Source organism: Rhinolophus sinicus, linkage group LG06 (genome assembly GCF_036562045.2).
Source record: "Rhinolophus sinicus isolate RSC01 linkage group LG06, ASM3656204v1, whole genome shotgun sequence".
Lineage (NCBI taxonomy): Eukaryota > Metazoa > Chordata > Mammalia > Chiroptera > Rhinolophidae > Rhinolophus > Rhinolophus sinicus.
Window position 1 is genome coordinate 105,093,885 of NC_133756.1, and position 21,194 is coordinate 105,115,078.

Below are 21,194 nucleotides of genomic sequence, written 5' to 3' on the forward strand. Positions count from 1 at the left end.
TAAATAAAATAAGCAATACTAATAAATAACAGTTCAACAATAGCTCGTTACAATTTACTAACACTTTCACATTGAGATTATCATATTTAATATTTTGATCTTTTAGTAAAAAAAATTGTAATGCTACAAATAATAGTGAAAACAGCACAACTAACAATTAAGCAGATAGGCTCAGAGCTGTTACCAGCATTGGGGCTCTTGGATTCCCCAAGATAGATATAGGTAACCCCAGAAAAATTTCCAGACAGATTTTATTAATCTTATGTTCAAGCACAAGGGAGGCAGCACAGAGGAAAGGAAGGTCATTAGAACTGGCTTGGGACTGGCTCTGCTTGGCTGCTTTTATAAGCTGGAGATAAGTGGGCATGCATTAAAAGGCGGGCTTTTGGAAACTGGTGGGCGTTTTGAAAAAGGCGCGATTTCTTTACCAGATACATTGCATGGCAACTACATATGTTCGCACCTGCACTGTGGGGGCAAGATGGCGGCCTGCTCATTATCCCCACCCCGGGAAGATCGAAGGTGGTCAGATCTTGATCAACTGTGCTTGCAGAAAAGTGGTTTTGACATCTGTATGGAAGTAAGTGGTTGGGAGGGAGATAATAATCAGCTACTTCTGCATTTTTGTGTGGGGCGTGATGACAGCATTCTCGTGGTCGGTTTATCCTGCCTCCTCCTGGCCATGGGTGTTCCTTCGGGCCCCAGCTCAGACCCGTACTGACTGGAATGGGTACGATTGTTTACAGAAGTGGAAGCAGGCTCAAAGAGTGGAACAAATGTGCTCAAAATTTCAAAGCTGGAGAGAAGTGGAACTTGGATTTACACCTAGGCACTTCCAGAGCCTGGAGTTCTGCTACAAACAATATTATTACAACAAAAGCATTTGTTGGAGGGAGGAGGTCCAAGATGGCGGCGGAGAATGCTGAACTCTCCTCCTCTCCTGAGCAAACTCAAATACACAGGCATATAGAGAGCAGTTGCTCCTAGGAGATAATTGAGGGCTGAATGAATAGCTTCTGAACAACAAACAAGAGAAAGAGACCAAATAGAGAAAGTTGGGAAGCTGCAGGAGTCCTCCAGGAGCTGCCAGAACAATCCAGGCTGGGGAAGCTGGTGAGTGCCATTGTTTAAGTTCCCCTCCACTTGGATAGGGTGGGTGGGAACTCTATGTGGGTTCCAGCAGCGTTGCTTGGAGCCTTTTGCCTCAGAACAAAAGGAGGAAGCAGTAACAACAGGGGTCACCAAGTGCCCCAGGCACCACAAGCTCCTGCTGAGCTCCAACAGGCTTCCCCAAACTACCCTGCACTTAAAGCCTACAAAGAGGTCTCTTCAACCCTGGGTCACTTTCAGTACAAGAGAGAGACTGTATAGAGAAGGCTGGGAAACAGGGAATTCTCTAGGGTCAGAGTGGCCCTGAGGGCTGTTGTTTATGTCCCCCTCCACCGCCATCGGGTGGGTGCGGGCTCTACCCAGGTGCTCTGGCTGACCTGCAAGGTTCCTGCAGTGTGTTCTGGGACACATTGCCTGAGCCCATTTCAGCCCCAAACAAAGGGAACAAACAGGAGCATCAGGGCAATAGTATATGCACCTGGCCTCCCCACCTGGAACCGCTCCGGCTCAGTAGGCCAATGCATGACTCCTTAGGCACCTGCTGGGCTCTTAGTAGCCTGCCCAGACCACCTGGCATACACAGCCTATGCAGAGGTCACTTCTACATGCAGAGGTCACTTCTACATACGGCTGCTTTTTCAAGACTGGGGGAGGGAGCTATTTTCTATAATTTCTATAAACAAACATAACCCAACAAAACAAAAAGAATGTATCTCTCAAGTGAAGGAACAAGAAAGATCTCAAGGGGGGGAAAAAAAAACAACCCTAGGGAAAAGGAGGTAAGTAATATGCCTGATAAAAAAGGAGGGAAACATAAACATCTTTCCATGCCACAAAGGCATTTATTGAGTGAAGTGGTTTCTAGAAACATTTCCCAATTCCCCTCTGCCATCATTTAACAGCTGTTTGTCTGGGGTCTTCTCTGTGAGACTCTGGGGACACAGAGATAAGTGGAATCCCTAGAGGAAGCACACTGGAGCTGGGCAGTGAACATTCAAGGAGGTCATTTCAGCCCAACCCAGGGACAAGGCTGCAGTGAGATATGAGAGTTCAGTGAGAACACCCAGAGGGCAGAATCGACTCTTGGAGGACTTGGGCGGGAGGAAGCTCGGAAAAGGTTGATTGAGGAGGTGACCTGGTCTGAGTCTGAAATGAAGAAACAAGCAGGCAAATGAGGGCAAGGGTATTTCAAGCAAAGGGAGCAGCAAATGTTAAAGGCATCAACCTAGCACACAGCAGGGTACCGTTAACATATCCCAAGCACTTAGGCATGACCTACATCATGGAGGGCCAAGAGGACATTTACTGGGAGAGCAAGGTCTTATGTGATATGCATTAACTTTCACCTTTTAAACAATAAGGAGACATTGCAAAATTTTTAAGTAGGCAACTGACATGATTATGTTTGTATTTTGAAAAGAGTATCACTCAGAGAATAAATTTCAGGAGAGGGCAAGCGAAACTAGAGAAAGAAACCAATTTTGTGGCTATAGTATTGGCTGTTAACTTTACATATCATTTCTTCTTAATTCAAACTGATAGGAATGTCATCAAAAGGCCTGACTCAAGGATTTATTAATGTTTTTATTTTTTAAAAGTAGCTGTCTGGCTTTTCTGAGGTCCACCCTAATTTCTTACATCAAATTTTGTTTTTTAATCTCTGTAAAGCACTTATTATGTGTGAGGTATTGTACTGGTGAACCTTATAGTTATTTGTATTTTACAGAAAAGGGGATTGAGATTTGGGGAGGTTAAGTAATTTGCCTAAAGTCACACAGTTAATTGATGATACAGCTGAGTTTTAAATGGTGGGACTTTAGAGCATTTGCTTTTTATACTATTTTAAAACTACATTATCCTGATACTGCCTGAGAATAAGAGCTTGACTTGCATTTTAATAACACTCCCTAAAATAAACTGCCTTTGGTTACTGCCTTTGGTGTCTACTCATATTGGGGAAATTGGCTACTTCAAGATGTCAGATGTTTCAGTGACCATTTTACCAATCTGAACCTTTTCCTTCCAGGTGCTAGCATTGATCCATGCCAACAAAAAGGTTGAAAACTATGGAATAAAATGCAGATTTTATAGTTGAAAATTTCCTTGGGAACAGTTACTCCAGTTTCTGTTCAGAATTCCTAACGGGAATTCTAAGGCACAACATCATTATGGGATTCTAATAGATGTTAAGTGATAAAAGGTTTCTGTGGCCAAATAGTGCGGGAAACATTAAACATAGTTGGACAGCTCTTTCTCCCCTTTGAAATTTCTTAGAGCATTTAATACACAAGAGGGGATTGTGAATCTTTAAGATTCAAGACAGTAGAGTTCAATGCATTTGATCCCAAAATCTTTTTCTTTCACACTAGTATATTTGACAAATGCTGCCCTACATTTATCCAACAAGGAAACTGCAACTCAGAGAAAGTGAGTGACTTAGATGACTCCAGACCTCCTGTCTCCCAAAACTTCTACTAAATTATGCTCCGCATGCTCATGAGATGACTCCTTCGGTCCATTGCAGTCTAGGCATTGCCTCTCCTCCAGGACAGTACAGAAGAGAAGTGCTGCACTTCGACTTTTTTGAAGTAGCCCATTTCCCAAATAGAAAAAAAAGCAAGCGGTGTGATACCCCACGAAGTGAGAGAACTCACTATTAGCTTTTATATCCCAAACAAGTCAACAGTCATTGTACTGTGTCCAGAACCTGAAGTCCTGCTTTGCACTTTTCAGTCAAAAGCTTCTGAGTGGATGCGGCTTTGGTCAATTCAGTTCATTCATTTAATTAAAAAAAATTTTATTCTCTCAGCAAATTTAATCCTCATCCCTGGCATTCTCTATATGTTCTTGTTAGGATGAGAATGAACAGCTGGGCCATTTTGTTGACTCTGTTGACAGTGCTCAGTTGTTTTTCTCAGCCCCCACCCTCCCTTTTTTTCCAGACAGTGCCTTGCTCACTTTGTCTGGCTACTGTCTGACATGTCAGCTTACACTACCTCAGCTCCCAGCTGTTCTTCTCTTTCATGCTATGGATTGTTCTTTGCATTAAACTCAAACATGGTTCTGCACTTCCAGAGGCCTAATCTGTTTCCATAGCAACGCATAAAATGGGGTAATTTGATGCAAGACCTGCCTAAAACTTTTTTCCGCTACAAGTTTTGCATGTGTATATAAATACGCATGTGTGCTTCCAAACTAAGCACTGCTTTTAGAGAACAACTTGACAAAAACCCTGACCACGTTTGCAATTAACTGCAGAGTTCTGTCTGCTTTCTGGCTTTTTTAGACAATACATTTTCGTTAGGAAATTAAATAAGAAAACCTATATTATGAACAATATTTAAACTAAAAGTTATAAATAGAAAATAAGGAAATATAGTGTCATTCATATCAACTTTAGTATGATCATATTTAACAGATACTACCCAAAAGCTTTTAACAAGATTGTAAGTAACTGAAAATATGGAATATATGAAAGTTGAGCTAGCTAATGAGACTATTTAGTTCCTAACTTTGATGCTGCCTGCTTATCTTTAATGTCAGATAGTTTTTCAGCAACATTTTATTCAGTAACTTAAGCAAAAATTTTACAGTTAGAAAAGTTAATAAAAGTATACTTTCTAAGAGGCATTAGCTGTAAAAAATTCTGTTTTGTTTGACTCTACATAGCTTGGGATACAATACCAGACTGATAAGGTTCTGAAAATTAGTAACATTTTATGATAGTTTGTACTCCTTAGAGCAGAATCTAAATCTTTCATATTTATATATACAGCTACTAGCACAAAGTCTGAAACATAGCTAACACTCAATAGGTGCTTTTTTTTTAGTAGGCAAGGAAACTAAATTGTAAAATATATCTTTATCGTAGAAGATGATATAATTATTCACTATTCATGCCTTCTTTCCCTGTGGGTGGGTATGCTTCCTGCCCCATTTTGACTAGCTTTGGACAATGGGATGTGAGGAACTTTTAGAGACATTGTAACTTTACTCTTGTTTCTGTCTTCTTCCATGATCCTGCAGGTTGCGTTCTAGATGAGAAGACATGGAATAGGTCTACATCCATCTACCGTCTAGAGCAGAACTGCAGCCGACTTCTTGTAAACCTCATGTAAAGTGAGCAATAAATGTTTTGTAAGTCATTGAGATTTTATAATTGATTGTTACTGAAGCAAAACCCAAGTAATACATAGACCTAACACACTGTGCTATGGTATTCTATATTATAGATACTATTATATACATTTATTATATACATGCATTAATGTATTTATATTGTTATATACATATATGTATATAATATCATTTATTATAGATATAGATATAGATATAGATATAGATATAGATATAGGTATAGGTATATATAGGTATATATAGATATATTCCTAATCATAACATCATAGGTGAGTATTACTTTCTAGTTCATAGATGAGAAAAGTGAGGATTAGAAGCTTAGGTATTTTATCCAGAGTCATAGAATCCTTGCTAAAGAAGTGGGATTTGAGCATGTGTTCATCTGACTTTCCAGCTTCTGTTTCAATATCAGGCTTACAAAATAGGTTTAAAATAGAGATTCAGTTATAGAACGCTTTACGGTTATATTAAAATTTATTTTCATATAGCACTAAGATGTATTTTTCTTTCCATTTACATAATATACTTTAATTCAACTTAACTAATATTTATTGAATATTTTCTGTGTGCTAGTCAGTGTGCCAATTCTTGGAGGAATGCAGATAAATCAGACACAGTTCTTGCCACCAAAAGACTCGCCATGTAAGACAATTTCATAGTCTGACAAGAACCTTAGTATCTAGTTGATATGCACTAATAAAAACGATGTGACTAAAATGCCAACTGTAGAGTCTAAAAGTTTTCCTGTTTTTTTTTTAACAGTGTAAGAGGGCAATGGATTTTAGTTGATCAATTCATGTTCTTCTCTTTAGCCAAAGGTACAGTTTAAAAAGTTAGCCTGTTGCCAGGGGCAGTTTGGCTAATAGCTGTTACCACCAGCAAACTGTAGACCTAGCTTGACTGAGAATACATTTGAAATAACAGAGCTAAATGTCATACTCAGGATAATTCCCTCAGAGATGAGAATCACTCAGCCAGAATTGTTTCTGGATCAATAAAATTGACTTTGCCTATATCATCAACATTATTCCACACTAATAACAACAGCTATTTCTTGAACACTTGTATGTATACCTGGTCTGAGCTAACTGTTGGGTATATAACCTCAAGGAACATGTATTTGGGAGAGGTATGCCAAACAAAGAAATCAGTTTAGTCTTAAGAGAATTGGCTTAGAAGTCGATAGGACTAGGATGAAATCTAGGCTGTGTCATTTACATACTATGGGACTCTGGACAGATTACTCACCTTTGCATAGTTTCTTCATCTATAAAATAAATATAAACCCTGTTACACAAGATAGCTCTGAGGATTGAATAAGATTTGCCCTCTGCAAAGCAGGTAGCATAATGCCTGGCACATACTCAGTGTTCAAAGATGAGAGCCATTATTGTAAGTGAAATGCTGAATTGAAGGTACTTAAGGGCCGATATGAATGATAGATATAGTTTAGAATATGTAAACATGTTCAGATATGGCCATTTCATTTGCTGTGACAGAACAGAGTTTTGTAAGGTAAGAGCAGTTGGGGGCAAGTCCTTTTGAACTCTATGGATGTTCGTGATGTGGTCGCTACCCAGCTGTATCTCCTGCTACCAAGTTTCTGGTTCTTTGGCTGCTACATCATCATCAGCCAAGAACCACATTCTTGATTTTGTTCCACCTCTTTGAGATTGCTCTGAAAATCAGTGGTTAATATGGGGCAGATGGGAAAGGGATTCTGGCTCCAATTAATTAAGCCAAAAAGAAGACAGAGACCAAATGTGGAAAACCTCAGCCCAGAAGGAGAAAAATGTCATTAAGTGATTAGCATCAAAAAAAAAAGAAAGTTTAAAATCAAAACCATCTTGCCTCCTAAACATGTTCTAACTTCTAAAATAGAAAGAAAAGCAAATACAGAAGTGACTTCTTGGCATCTGGTCATCATTGTTCAAAAAACTGCCTCTTCTTCCCTGGATAAGGATCCACTGAGCCAGCAGATATCTAAATAGTCGCGCTTCTCTCTTCTAAGTGTCACTGAGCAGAATGGCTCTGTGTGCATTGATCATGATGGATAGACAGAGAATGACCTCGCTAGTCTGATTTGAAGGCCTGAGTAGAAACAACCTTTCTTAATTAAAATAAAACTCAAACTCTCCAAAGTTGGCACACTCTCCTGGCAAAGTGAGGATGAGGACATCAGGCATAGAACTATTCTACTCCGCTTTTAACTTGGATCAAACCTGAACCAAACCTTTTCCGTATATTTTCCATAAGTTAACTGTTAAGATAGGGCGAGGGCTGAGAATTTTTTTGTAACAAAAGTGCTTATTAGTTAGGATGCCCTGAGTAGCAAATAACAGAAACCTCCTGCACAAATTGATTTAAATTTATAGAACTATGTCAAAAAGTCCAGAGATAGGCAGATCTCCAGTATTATAATGAAATTCAATGACGCCATCAAGTTTCAATCTCTTTGTCCACCATCCTCTTAAGGCCAGTGCCACTAAGAGTAACAAATGATTGCAGTAATTTCGGGAGTCATTTTCCAGATGACGATGTTCAGAGGAAGAAGAAGACTATCTTTTCATGTGTTTCTTTTAAAGATCAAGGGAGTCTATCCTAAAAGCCCTCAGACTTCCCCTTCTGTCTGATTGGCCAGTATTATATCACATGCCTATACATACACCAATTACTGGTAACAAAAGTGGGACTCTGCATAATTATCTTGGACCAATCAAGATTCAGTTCCCCAAGACCCTTAAATCACAAGGTGGTATGATAATAAGCTGGGTTATGGAATGCAATCAGGGTTTTGTTAGAGGCAGAAGGGTGGTAGGAAATGGATGGATATTGCATAGGCAGAGTCAAAATGCAATATTTAAAAAAATCTAGGAGATAACCAAAAGCCAATTAGTAATGTTAGAAATCTGGGAAACATGACATTGCATGTTGTAACTTGTTTTCTTGAGCTTGAAGTCTTTGCACCAATGTGGAACCCTAGAAAGAAAATAAATCTCTGTCTCTCTCTTCTTATTCCCAGCTGGGCTTCACCTAACAAATACCATCTTAAAACATACCATTGAGGATACCTCTTCTAATCATTCAGATGAGGAATGCCATTGACTGTTTTCTTACATGCTAAATTTAAATAAATTAGGTGGTAGTTGTTTGAGTCATTGTAGGGAATAAGATTTTTTTAATCCATATCTGAACACAGTAAGAAAGAGTGTATGATAGACTAATTGTGTCTTCTAAGGACTGCAAAGATTTAAATGAGGGACCATGTGCCAGGTACTTGATATTTTTGATAAATTCTTGGTTGATATCCCAACCAAGAGAAGCGGAAGATTCACCATTCCTCGTGGTTCCTATTTCCTACCCAATAACCCATCTCTTACCTGATGATTGACACCAGGAAATAACTTCTCTTTCCAGGAAATCTCACCCATTAACCATAAGGATGCAGACCAGTCCTTAGAGGTCTCCCCAGTACAGTAATCACCACAGGGTAACTATTGTTACAACAAGACACTTATTACAAATAAGAGGGTTGTGTTTTTATTACAGAGCACCTGAGGAGGTATCTTCTCGAAGATATTTTCCTCCCAACCTTAAGTACTGAATTCCTCCTAAGGTTGAATTTATCCAAGTATTTTCCTAGTGTTTTCTGAGAGGCCACATTCTACAACTTTTGTTTATTTTTACAAATGAGCTTAGATGAATTAATCAGATCAACTTCATTAAATAACCTAAGAAGAATTTTAAAAAGTGTAGTGTTCTGTCCAAGAAATGTTTGCTTACTTCAAGATCATGAAGATATTCTCCTGTTTTTGTAGAAACTTTATTATTTCATGTTTTAAGTGTAACTTAATATCCATTCTCCTTGGGAACAGAATATGATCACGGTTGTTTCTTTTTCTCTCCTTGTGTACATCAAAGATTTCTAGCATGTTGGTTCAAAATCTTTTTTCTTTCCCTGTTAACTAGAAATCTTAATGAAATCAACTGACCATATTTATGTCAGTCTAAATATGGACTCGATGATAATTCCATGGTCTATCTTCTATTTTCATACACTATCATACTGAATTGATTACTGAGCTTTTATAGCAAGTCTTAAAATAGGTAGTATAGGTAATTTAAACTACTTCTTGTTTTTCAATATTGATCTAACACTTATAGGTATGTGAGATTTTCTTATAAAGTTTTAGAATTAGTATGCAAACTTCTTCAAAAACCCCTGCTGTATTTTGAACTGGGATTACATTTAATCTATAGAACAATATAGTGAACTGACATCTTAAATATATTCAGTCTTCTAATTCATAAAGATGATATATCTCCCAATGTGTTTAGATCTCCACAAAAAGTACTAACTATAAAAGAAATATAAATTAGGTAACATCAAAATTATAAATATTTGCTCATCAAAATATACCTCTAAGGATGTAGACAAATTAGCCCAGGGAAAATATTTGCTGTATATATATCTGACAAAGAGTTCAACTATATAAAGAATTTCTATAAGTCAAATATAAAAGGGCAAACAACCCAATCAAAATGGGAATGACTTTGACACTCCACAACAGATAACATATAATTGAGTCAAAAGTTTATGAAAAGTTGTCAACATCATAAGTCATCAGAGAAATGTGAATTGAAATCACAATGAAATACCCTTTCACACTCAATAGGATGATTGAAATAAAAATTTAAAAAAACAACACTGACAATACCAACTGTTGATGAGGATGTGGAACAAATGAAATTCATATTTCTCATGAGAATGGAAATGGAACAACCACGTTGGAAACTCCTTAGCAATATCTTATAAGATTAAATAAACACGTATTACATAGGCCAGAAATTCTGCTTTTTGGTTTTTACTAAGACAAATGAAAACATTAGTCTACAAAAGCACTTGTAGAAGAATGTTTATAACATCCTTATTTTTAATAATTCCAAGCTGGAAATAGCCTTCTATTAAAAGGAGAATAGATAAACAAATTGTAGTATATTTGTACAATCCAATATACTTAACAAGTAAAAGGAACAAACTACTGATATATGCAACAAAAAACGATGAATCTCAAAATCAGTACATTGAGTTAAAATACTAGGACTCAGAAAAATATATATCATATAATTCCACTTACATGAAGTTCATGAATAGGCAAGAAGAATCTAGGGGTAGAAATCAGGACAGGGATTGCCTCTTCTGGGCAGAGGGAGAACAATTGACAGAACACTGGCATGAGGGAACGTTCCATTGTGGTAGAATGTCGTCTTTGGATAGTGGGTTGTTTAGATGGTCACAATAATCAAATATTATAAAATAGAACACTTAACATATGTTCATTTTATTGTTTATAAGTTATAATTCAATAAGACAATGATTTAAAAAGTCCAGACGCTATAAGTAATAATTAGTAAGCTAACCAAATTTTATCTTGTATTTTTTTCTTTACATTGCTAACTAATATTATCTTGATACTGTTTAAAAGCTTCTTATTGTATAAAAACTTTATACTATTTAAAACTTGTTTAAAAACCTTGTTAGGTTGCAGACGTTTATTAACAAATCAAGTGGTGATGTTGAGTAAGAAGTTGAATGCGGGAATCTGTATTTTGGAGAAAAATGTGGGTTGGGATATAAATGCAGGAGTAGTTAGTTAATATGCATATAACATTTTATCTCTGGGCCTGGATGAGATCACTAATGGAACAAATGTAGATAGTGAAAAGAAAATATCCAGTGACTTATTTCTATGGGGTGTAACATTAGAAGCCAAGGAGAAGTAAAACCACCAAATGAGACTGAGAGGAAGCAAGAGAGTTGAGTAGGAGGAAAACCACAAAAACGTACTGTTTGGGAAGCTGAGTGAATGTGTATTAAGGAGGAGAGGCTGATTACCAGTCAAATACTTCTTTCAAAGTCAGCCAAAGGATTTGGCTATTTGGAAGTCATTTGGATCCCCTGTGAAAGTAGTTTTTGGTTGAATAGTACTAGCAAAAGTCTAGTTGGAGTGTGTTTAAGAGAGGATGGAAGGAGAGGAATTAAACAACGTTTTGAAGGGTATAAAGAGATAATTTGCTCTGTACAAAAAGATGTAAGCAAGAGAGTTCACAGCTTGGGAGGAAGGTTGTGGAATGAAAAGGACAGTGTCATTGTGCTTGGCTCTGAGACTGGGGATGATTGAAGCGCTCTCAATGTCTACAAGAAGAACTTAATAGAATTGATGTGTAGAATAGGGACTTATAAAGTGTGTTATGGAGTGTGTTATGTAAGTCTTTTCTATGAAGCCTTCAAAAATCTATATTGATTATTAACATATTTGTTGCAAATCGATTATTTCTGGGAAAGTTAAAGGGGTGCTGAGTCCATGAACTAGTGCTTGCTTAATCATGACAGAGCCAGTTTATGTGAATTATGGGTTATACTTTTATCAGAAGTCTCTTATACATCAGTATCTTATGGAACATTTTCTATTAGAAAATGGGAAAGAGGAGCCAAAGATGAGCAAGTTATACCACCCATCCTAATGATGCTTACAATCATATAGAAGAGATACCCATATCCATAAATAACGCTAAGAGAGTGCTTTGTGTTCAAAAACTAGAGTGTAGAGAAAGTGCTGTAGGTGTTCACGGGAGAGAGAGCTAGCCTAAAGTTAGGGAAACAAAGAAGAGGTAGCATCTGAACTGGACCTTGAAGAATAAACAGGCTTCTATAAGAAGAGATAAGGGACATTTAGGGCGAAAGAGCAACAAGAGCAGAAGCAGAAAGACTTGAAAGCAGGGAGCATATCTGGAGAAGATTGAGGAAATAAGATAACAGGGAGCTAAGGAGAATAATGATTGATTGCAAAATCAGCACTAACATGAAGGTACCAGATCAATGATGGAAAAGGACGGAAAGGCATAGAAAGGGGAGATAAAGAGAGATGAGCCATGTTTCAGCATATTTTTCAGGACTCCGTTTTAGGGCTCCCTGCTCACATACAGCTTTCAGGGGGTGTGCCGGCATCAGGCCAGCAACTAGACATGGTTGGCTTCCTTCCCATTGAACCAGGGCACATGTTGCTGCACTAAGGATAACAAAAGGCAGTTTTTCAGCTGGTCAGAAGTGCCGTAATTGAGCTATTAACATGGCACAATGGAGGAACAAAGGATCTATTGATTATCTGAGTCCTTATGGCATATAAATATGCATAGAAAAAGACTGGAAGCAAAAACTTAAGATGTGTTATCGGTTTTCCTTGCCACTTCTTAGCTCCATGAGAGGACCCACACATGCACAAGGGAAAGGAGGTAAAGTTGGCCTAAAGCGGAGATGTTAGTAAATGTTTAGTGTTGCCAATACTGTTGGAATAGTTTGTCCGTAGAATATTAAATTGTATTTTCCATAGACTATGAATCTGTGAAATGCTCTGGGGAGCAAAATGTTCTGTGGTCAAATAAGTTGTCACATATTGCATATCATATCTCCCCTTGGAGATTTACCATTTACATTGGCATTTTTAAGGCTCTGAGAAGTCCTACATAAATAAAACTGTGTAACTTTTTTGTTTAACAAAGTACTTTCTAAACTAATTTGACCACAGAATCTATTTTTAGCTAATGTATTAACATTTCACGAAATAAGTATTCCAAGGAACACATTGTGCATCATGGTGATTGTACTATTAGTAGAAACCCTTGAAATAAGAAAGCCTGCAGAAGTGCCAGAAGCCAGGGGAATATTGTGAAGGGGCTCTTTTGTTTGAAAACATTATGGTCATGGATCCTGCCATCTCATGAAAAGAGTCAGTCAGTTAACAATTCTCTACTTACAGTATATTACACACCTAACAATATGTTAGGCAGAGTACATATTGTAGCCGTAGCCTCAGATAACATAAGTCATTCTGAGTTTTTTCTTTTAAAGGTAAAACATATTAATAATGAGCAGAACTCTGATAACGATATAACCATTACTGATAAAACCAATTTTCAGCCACCTTTGTTGATTTCGTCCTGTTGAATCTTACTCAGCCTATATTGCTCAAGGTCTTCTCCATTTTATTATTCACTGGTTGGAAATAAGAGTCAGTTCCCCATCTTATCAACTCTACAAATCCTGGAATTTCTGCCTTTTCTGTGTTGTCTTTAAATGCTGCTTGACTACCAACTAGTTTTTCCCCTTGAGCTCATCCCTTTCCTCTCAAATGGATAATTTGTACCTGCCCTCATGGAGTTTACAGTCAGAAGAGATGAAATGAATTCATTTTTACTAACATAGTTTTTAAGTTTTTTTAATATCAAAAGTTTATTAAACAAAATACTTTAACGTTATCTCCAGTGACAGATTTACCAATATTTCCAAATTTGCACAGCATGTATCATCATCTTTTTAGCCTCCAGTAGCAATTTCCCTAGCTAGTTCTAAAGTCAGTACATGTTTATAGATTTATATGTTATGGCATTACCTCATTTCTAAATATCAATTTCTGTATCAGTTATCTTAAGCTAAGTTATGCTGTAGTAACAAATGGCCCCTCAAATCTTAGGCGTTTATAAAAGTAAATATTTCTTTCTGACTTACATTATTGTCCATCACAGATGTATAGCTTTGCTCCATATCTTCATTCTGGAAGCTAGACTGAAAGGGCAGCTCCCATCTTGGACCTGCTGATCTCATGGAAGAGGATAATGGATATGGCGCAAACTCTTAAAGCTTCTGATCATTTTACTTCAATCACATTTCATTGACTAAAGTAGATCACATGTTCAAACCAAACTTTCATGCAGCATTAAATATAATCTTTCTACAGGGAAGCACCATTTGAGGAGGGGTCATGGGGCAAAGCAACAAATTTATAATCTATGCATGAGATAGTAGATACACAAAATAGAACAATTAGACTTGTAAACTTGGGAAGACTTTAGAAGTTATTTAATCCTACCCTTAAATTTTATAGATGAGGAAAATGAAATTCAGAAATGATAAGTAACATATCCAAGTTCAAATAAAATAACTGGTTTTAAAATTAGAGCTATTTCTTAGGCTTTTTGATTTCTTTGTCTCCTCTATAGCTTTCTTGATATAATTGATGTACAATAAACTGCTTGAATTGAAATTTCATGAGTTATGACATACATATAAACTATGAAATCATTACTACAACCACCCGGATAATGAAATACTATTCATCAATCTCCAAATTCTTTGTGTCTCTATATAATCCATTTCTTTGTTTCCTTCACCCCTATCCACAGGCAATAACTGCTTTCTATTACTATAGTTTGCATTTTTAAAGCATTTTATATAGGTGGCATCGTACATTATATGTCCTATCTTTTGGGTCTGTTTTCTTACACTCAGCATAATTATTTGTGACTAATCCATGTTGATATATGTATCAAAACTCGGTTCCTTTATTGCAGAGTGATATTTCATTGAATGGATATACCATACTTTGTTTATACCTTTTGAGTACCCTACACTGTGTATTACAAGGTTTTCCCACCCCAGCTGATGGGAACACAAACTACTCCAAGACCTGCGTGAACCCCAGGGATTAATCCCACCTGCTCTTTTGTGGTGGTTCATTACCTGGCCTCTGGTACACACTGCAATCAATACTCAACTGAAGATGTGAGAGGATCTTTTAATCTCCTACCCTCCAGCTCTCTTTTCAGCTGTCTTCTATCCATGTACTTCTCTCCTCTCTGATAGTCTGACCTATAAATTCTAGCCAACTGTTCTCACTTCTATTTCTTTAAATCATGGAGACGCAAGGCTTTATTTGGGTTCTCCCCCCTCACATTACACCCTGGAAACTCTCCAGTCAGAAAGCAGAAAATAGTAGATTTACTTTGTATGTTTTTTTGTCTCTAAAGGAGCACTGTCCTGAACTGCCTGTTGTCTGAAGTCTGAAAATTATTCTTTCATATATTTTGTATGATTTGTTAGTTATTTAAGAGGAGAAGGTAAATCTGGTTCTTGATACTCATGGGTAGAAAAAAAAAGAAAAAAAAGAAATTTGGATTTTTAGATTTCTTGATTCAGTACTTTTTTTGATTCATTAAGATATATTTACCCAAACTCTGGAGTTTTTAGCAGACTTTATTATTTTCAGTAACTTAAGCATATCTGATTTACAAATTGAACAGGGTCATCATGAGCCTTTAGATAGAGATTCACTGTTTGGGAATTGATTAAAACTGGTTAGTAGATTAATAATGAGAACATCACTGATAATAGCAAGATCAGATTTAAATTAAATGGGCACTAATTAAAATTTCTATATTACATTTTTTCATTAAAAATCTTATGAATTTTGCTAGCAATGTAGTTGTGAATAATTGTGGCAGAGAGGGTTAATGCAGTGATGTTAATAAATGAGATAGCAAAATAAAAACTCATCACCCCAATTTCCTAGAACAAGAGTCTTAGAATAATAGCCTGCTCCACAGAATGAAAAACACTGTAATTGTTGCCAGCTCTAATAATTTATGAAGTTTTAACATAGAAATAATGTTTTTCAAACTTAAAAATAAAAAGCAAGCCTGTGGTTAATACTTTATTTGGGTCAAATTGTTGGTCACTGCAATGGATTGATTGTCCGAATAGCCCCAATCTGTTTATACATTCTGTTTTCCTTGCTTCTCAGTAATACTCTCTCACACTAACTTTGGCATTGACCTTGTGGCTTGATTTAGCCAACGGACATTTGCAAATATGATCTAAGTAGAGACTTGAAAAGTGCTTGCACATTGAGTCTTGCTTGTCCTTTTCCTAAACTATATTACCACTCTGTGTATATATTTGGGCTAACCTACTAGGCATTGATAACCTACGGTAAAGAGAACTGAAGACTCCATTTGACCTGGCACCTGACCCTAGTGAGTCCTGACTGAAATTAACTCTAATTCCAAATCAGCTGAGCCTAGCCGAAATTGTATATAGACAGGATTGTGAACTAAATATTTGGTTGTCATTTAAACTATTAAATTTTGGTATTCTTTTTTTTTTTTTTAATTTTTATTCAGCAAAGCTAACTGATTATATTCTCCTCGCTGGTGTGACTTCAGGCAAGATAGGAAAGATTCCCCTGCTTCCTGTGTTTAGCACAAATAGCATTGAAATTTGTCTTAGTCTGTTAGGGCTGCTATAACAAAAATACCATAGACTGGGTGAATTAAACAGCACACACTTATGTTGCACAGTTCTGGAGGCTAGGACGTCCTAGATCAAAGCAGGTAGATTCGGTGTCTGATAAGGACCTGCTTCCTGGTTCATAGATAACCTCCTTCTCACATGGCAGAGGGCGAAAGGCAGCTCTCTGGGGTCTTTATTTATAATGGCACTAAGCCCATGTGTAAGGGCTCCACCTTCATGACCCAGTCACTTCCCTAAGTCTCCATCTCCAGATACCATCACATTGGAGATTAGTTTTCAACATATGATTTTTGGTGTTTGGGGGAGGCACAAAAATTCAGTCAATAGCTAGTTGGGTGCCTCTAGTTGAGTTTTAGCTTTTATACTTAGTAAAAGGCTACTTAAGGCATGTGATATCCTATGTTTTGGTGCCTTCTCTGAAATATGGGAAAATGAGGTTAGGCATTGTGTTTTCAATTTTTTGTAATTTAGCGTTCTTTTTAATATGCTTTTGGGAAATGGTAGCCCATTAAGCCTACATCAGTAGTCATTAATTACTTTCTCAAATAACTCCCAGAGTTCTTTCCAAATAAAAGCTGTTTCCTACAGAATATAAATCATAAGAAGATTTTTGGGAGTCTTAAAATTCTGCTCCTTCTTCTGTATATTTTATCTTAATCCATGGCAGAAACATCTGCATTCATGGAAGTTGCATAATTAAGAGCTGTTTTCTTTCTTACACTCTCTCTTATCATTCTTATTCAGTCATCAAGCCCATTGTTTTGCTTTAAAAATTCCCTTCACATCTAATTCTTCCACATTGATCCGGTTACAAACCTAAATCTGGCTTTGCTATTTCTCCACTCAAAACCTCTGTGGCTTCCAATGCAAAATCTAATTGGTCATGGATATGGACATTTGTTTCTTGTCACCATAACATGCAATCTTGTTGCCTTCTCATTGGTACCTTGAATTTTCAAATAATGAGGTTTTGGAGGTAACAACCTTATGCTTCGCTCTGAGAATGAATTTAGATGGACTTAAGCAAATTAGCATGGCTACAAATCCTTGCCACATTGATTGGTTCAGGAATGTGCCCCTGTACCAAATCAAAAGGACTGGCCAAAAGGACTCAATTCTATGACTTTAGTAGAGGTGTTAGGGAAGCCAGATTTTTCCTCATTCTCCACTAGGCATTAGACAGTAAGAACGTAACCATGAAGCAAGATCCTTAAAAGGAGCCAATCTGTGGAAACAGAGCTCAGAAAAGAGAGAAGGAAACTGGATGTGGTCATATAACTTGAACTCCAAATGCAGTCTGATCATAATCATATTTACCCTGGACTTTCCCTCAGGTGAATCAATTCCTCCCTTTCTTCCTTCCTTCTTTCCTAAACCTTTTTCTTTTTCTTTTTAATTAGGTGTTTTGGAGCAAAGCATTCTAAAAATTTTTTTTCCATGGTTTTAACCAAGCCATTTCCCCCATGTTTCATTGACATGATTTTTGTTCTTTTTTTCCATTTCTCCCAAAAAATCTACAGTGAGCAAGTAATATGATAAATGATCATTGAATTTCATTTGTGCAACTAGAGTATGTACTATGAAGTGCAGGATTCCAATAAAATCTACCATGGGGTAACCTAAAGTGTGGGTGTCAGAGAAGGCTTCTCTGAGGAGAAACCCCTTCAGTTGTGGTATAGAATCTTGGTATCCCTTCCATCCTTGTTTGCTTTGCTGGGGCCAAGACTTGACTTCCATCTCCCAGGCCTAGAACTCAAGAGAAGTACATCAGACACTATGGATACTGAGTGAACAAGAAGGTCCCTGCCTATCAGGGAACACGAGGAAAGGGACACGTACTCAGACATTTGGAAATTACATTCTGAGTGACAAGTTTTTCTCTGCTTATCACTCTTTCAAACCTCTTTCAAGAGAAATCTCTTCTATTTTCATTTTTATTTTAGATGGGATTGCAGGAACAAATATAGTCAATCTTCAAGTACAAGTAGAAGATGGTATGATAACGCCTTTCTCCAGTAGCTTTTTTTTTTTTTTTTCCTCACCATTACAGTTTCTCCCTTGTTGGGGAGAATTCTTCACCAGCGCTTATAACTGATGGGAAAGCTCAGGTCTCAACAGAACGTCTACTTAAAACACACTGATGGGCAGTCTTGTTTTATCGTGAAGGAAGCATCCATTAGCTACTTCCAGAAAATGGGGCTTGCCCTTTGGCAGGGACCTGAGAACATAACAGCACAGGCTTACTACTCTAACAAAGGATATTGGGTTTATAATAGAAATTTCAGCAAACTGCACCACTTTTAGCAAATAGCAGTTAGCAATATCTAATACTGAATACAAATATGACTTCACATGGTGAAAGTTTGTGAATGTGTCAGATTTGGAGGGCTTCTGTGTAAACTATATTCTAAATTTAAATATTCTGGAAACATAGATTGGACGTTGCAGGGGGTTTGCGTTAGAGACAGCAAAATCTGAGTGGATACTTCTATCCTGCCAAATGGGGCCAAGAGCTTTCACACCCAAATCCATTTGGGAAGTGCCGTTTTATTTCAGAATAATTTTGGCTTTCAAAGTAGTTTTGTAATTTTTTCCTAGCAATTGAATAAGATAACTCTAAAAAAACAGAAGATGCACTAGGTATTCTGATTCCTCTCAATATGGGAGAAATCCATGCTGAACTTTCTGAGTTTTATGATAAGTTTCTGTCTAGTTCTATTTTGATTCCCTTGAAATTTGGACACAGTTGGCCTCGATATTTATATCCATTATTTCAAAATATGCACCGCCTGCTTAGTGATGTATAAAGTGACCCATAGGAGTTATTTATTTATATGGTGACATGCATGCAAAAATTGGTGGTGGATATGGAGTCTTTCTTAGAACCACTAAGGAATGAGAAGGACTGTCTTTCTTTGTGCCATTTATGTATAAGAAGAGATTTATTAATCTGGTGGGAAATACTTAAACAAACACAATCTTGGGTGCTTAATGATAGTGCATACGACAAATTTGAAGGACTTTTTGTCCTTCTTTCTATTCCCAGGTTAGGTATTACTAAACAGGATAAATAATGAATGCTTTTTCCTCAAATTAACCCTTTGAGTAGACATTGTTAAGTCACTTTGCTCTTATGATTGTATAAGTTAGATTACGGGTTTGGAAGAGTTAGATGACTCAATGGGTTTTCATATTCCCTGGAGGAATTTTTGTTATCCATATATATCTTGACATTCTTTCTTAGGTACATGGAAGAGGTTTCTCTCTTTTATCTGTTAAGACATATTTTAACTCTTCCACTGGACTAATATGGACTAAACCGTCCAGTAGTACTGGGTTTTACAGGAACAACAAGGCCCTACCAAGTTTTAGATAGAGCAGTAAGGCAACTTGTAAAACAAAATTCAGAACAGGCTACCTGTGAGTCCAGAAATTTTAAATTTTATTGTGAAATCTTAATTGTCTTGAGGAAAATGTTATATTTTATGACAAACAGGACTTTGTTAAAATCAGTAAATTGGGTAAATGTGAGGCTATTGTTACTGGTAGGATTTGTTGAGTGAAATCATCAGAGCCTAGTGGCTGCCTGCTTATTGATAGAGTCAGGCCTATTAATTTGGACTCATTGTGGTAGGAGTTTAATATACCTTAGATGAACAAGTAAGTGCATGCATAGATGAATTAAAAAATGAATTGCAAAAATATAAGTTTAATTAATGAAAAGTGTGTCTTAGAAGATTTCGGTATAGTTGTTTCATTATAGAAACATGAAAAAGGTTAACAGAATTTCCTTTTTAAATATGCTTTAATAAATAAATTAGAAAGTTTTATATTCAGTATATATTTCACAATTAAAGTTTGGTATTTTATGCAGTACTATTAAAGTACTTGAAAATAGTTTGTTTTTTTCTCTTTCTCTCCAGTAAGCTAAAATCTTGTGCACAGTTCATAAACATTTTATTGCCATAAATAGTACAAAACCTTGCCTTGTTAAATCACATGGGTGATTTTAAATTTTTTGAAAACATTCTCTTGTTTGAAAGAATTGAGTTCAGAGAGAATTTTATGAATTTGATCTCATAAGCAAGGGAAGTAAAAGCAAAAATGAATAAATGAGACTATATCAAACTAAAAAGCTTCTGCACAGCAAAAGGAACCATCAACAAAGAGGCAACCAACTGAATGGGAGAAGATATTTGCAAACAACACCTCCAACAAGGGACTAATATTCCAAATATATAAAGAACTTATACAACTTAATAACAAAAAAAATCAAACTATCCAATTAAAAAATGAGCAGGGGACCTGAACAGACACTTCTCCCAAGAAGACATACAAATTGCCAACAGATGTATGAAACAACTAGCTGTTTCAGCTAGTGAAGCTCAACTTCACTAGCTGTTAGGGAAACACAAATCAAAACCACAATGAGATACCACCTCACACTAGATAGAATAGCTATTATCAACAAGACAAGAAATAACAAGTGTTAGAGAGGCTGTGGAGAAAAAGGAGACCTCATACACTGCTGGTGGGAATGTAAATTGGTACAGCCACTATGGGACACAGTATGGAGGTTCCTCAAACAATTAAGAATAGAGCTATCTTATGACTCAGCAATACTTTTACTGGGTATCTACCCAAAATATCTGAAAACATTTGTCTGTAAAGATATATGTACCCCTATGTTCGTTGAAGCATTATTCACAGTGGCCAAGACATGGAAACAACCGAAATGTCCTTTGATATATAATTGAATAAAAAGATATGATACATGTATACAATGGAATATTACTCAGCC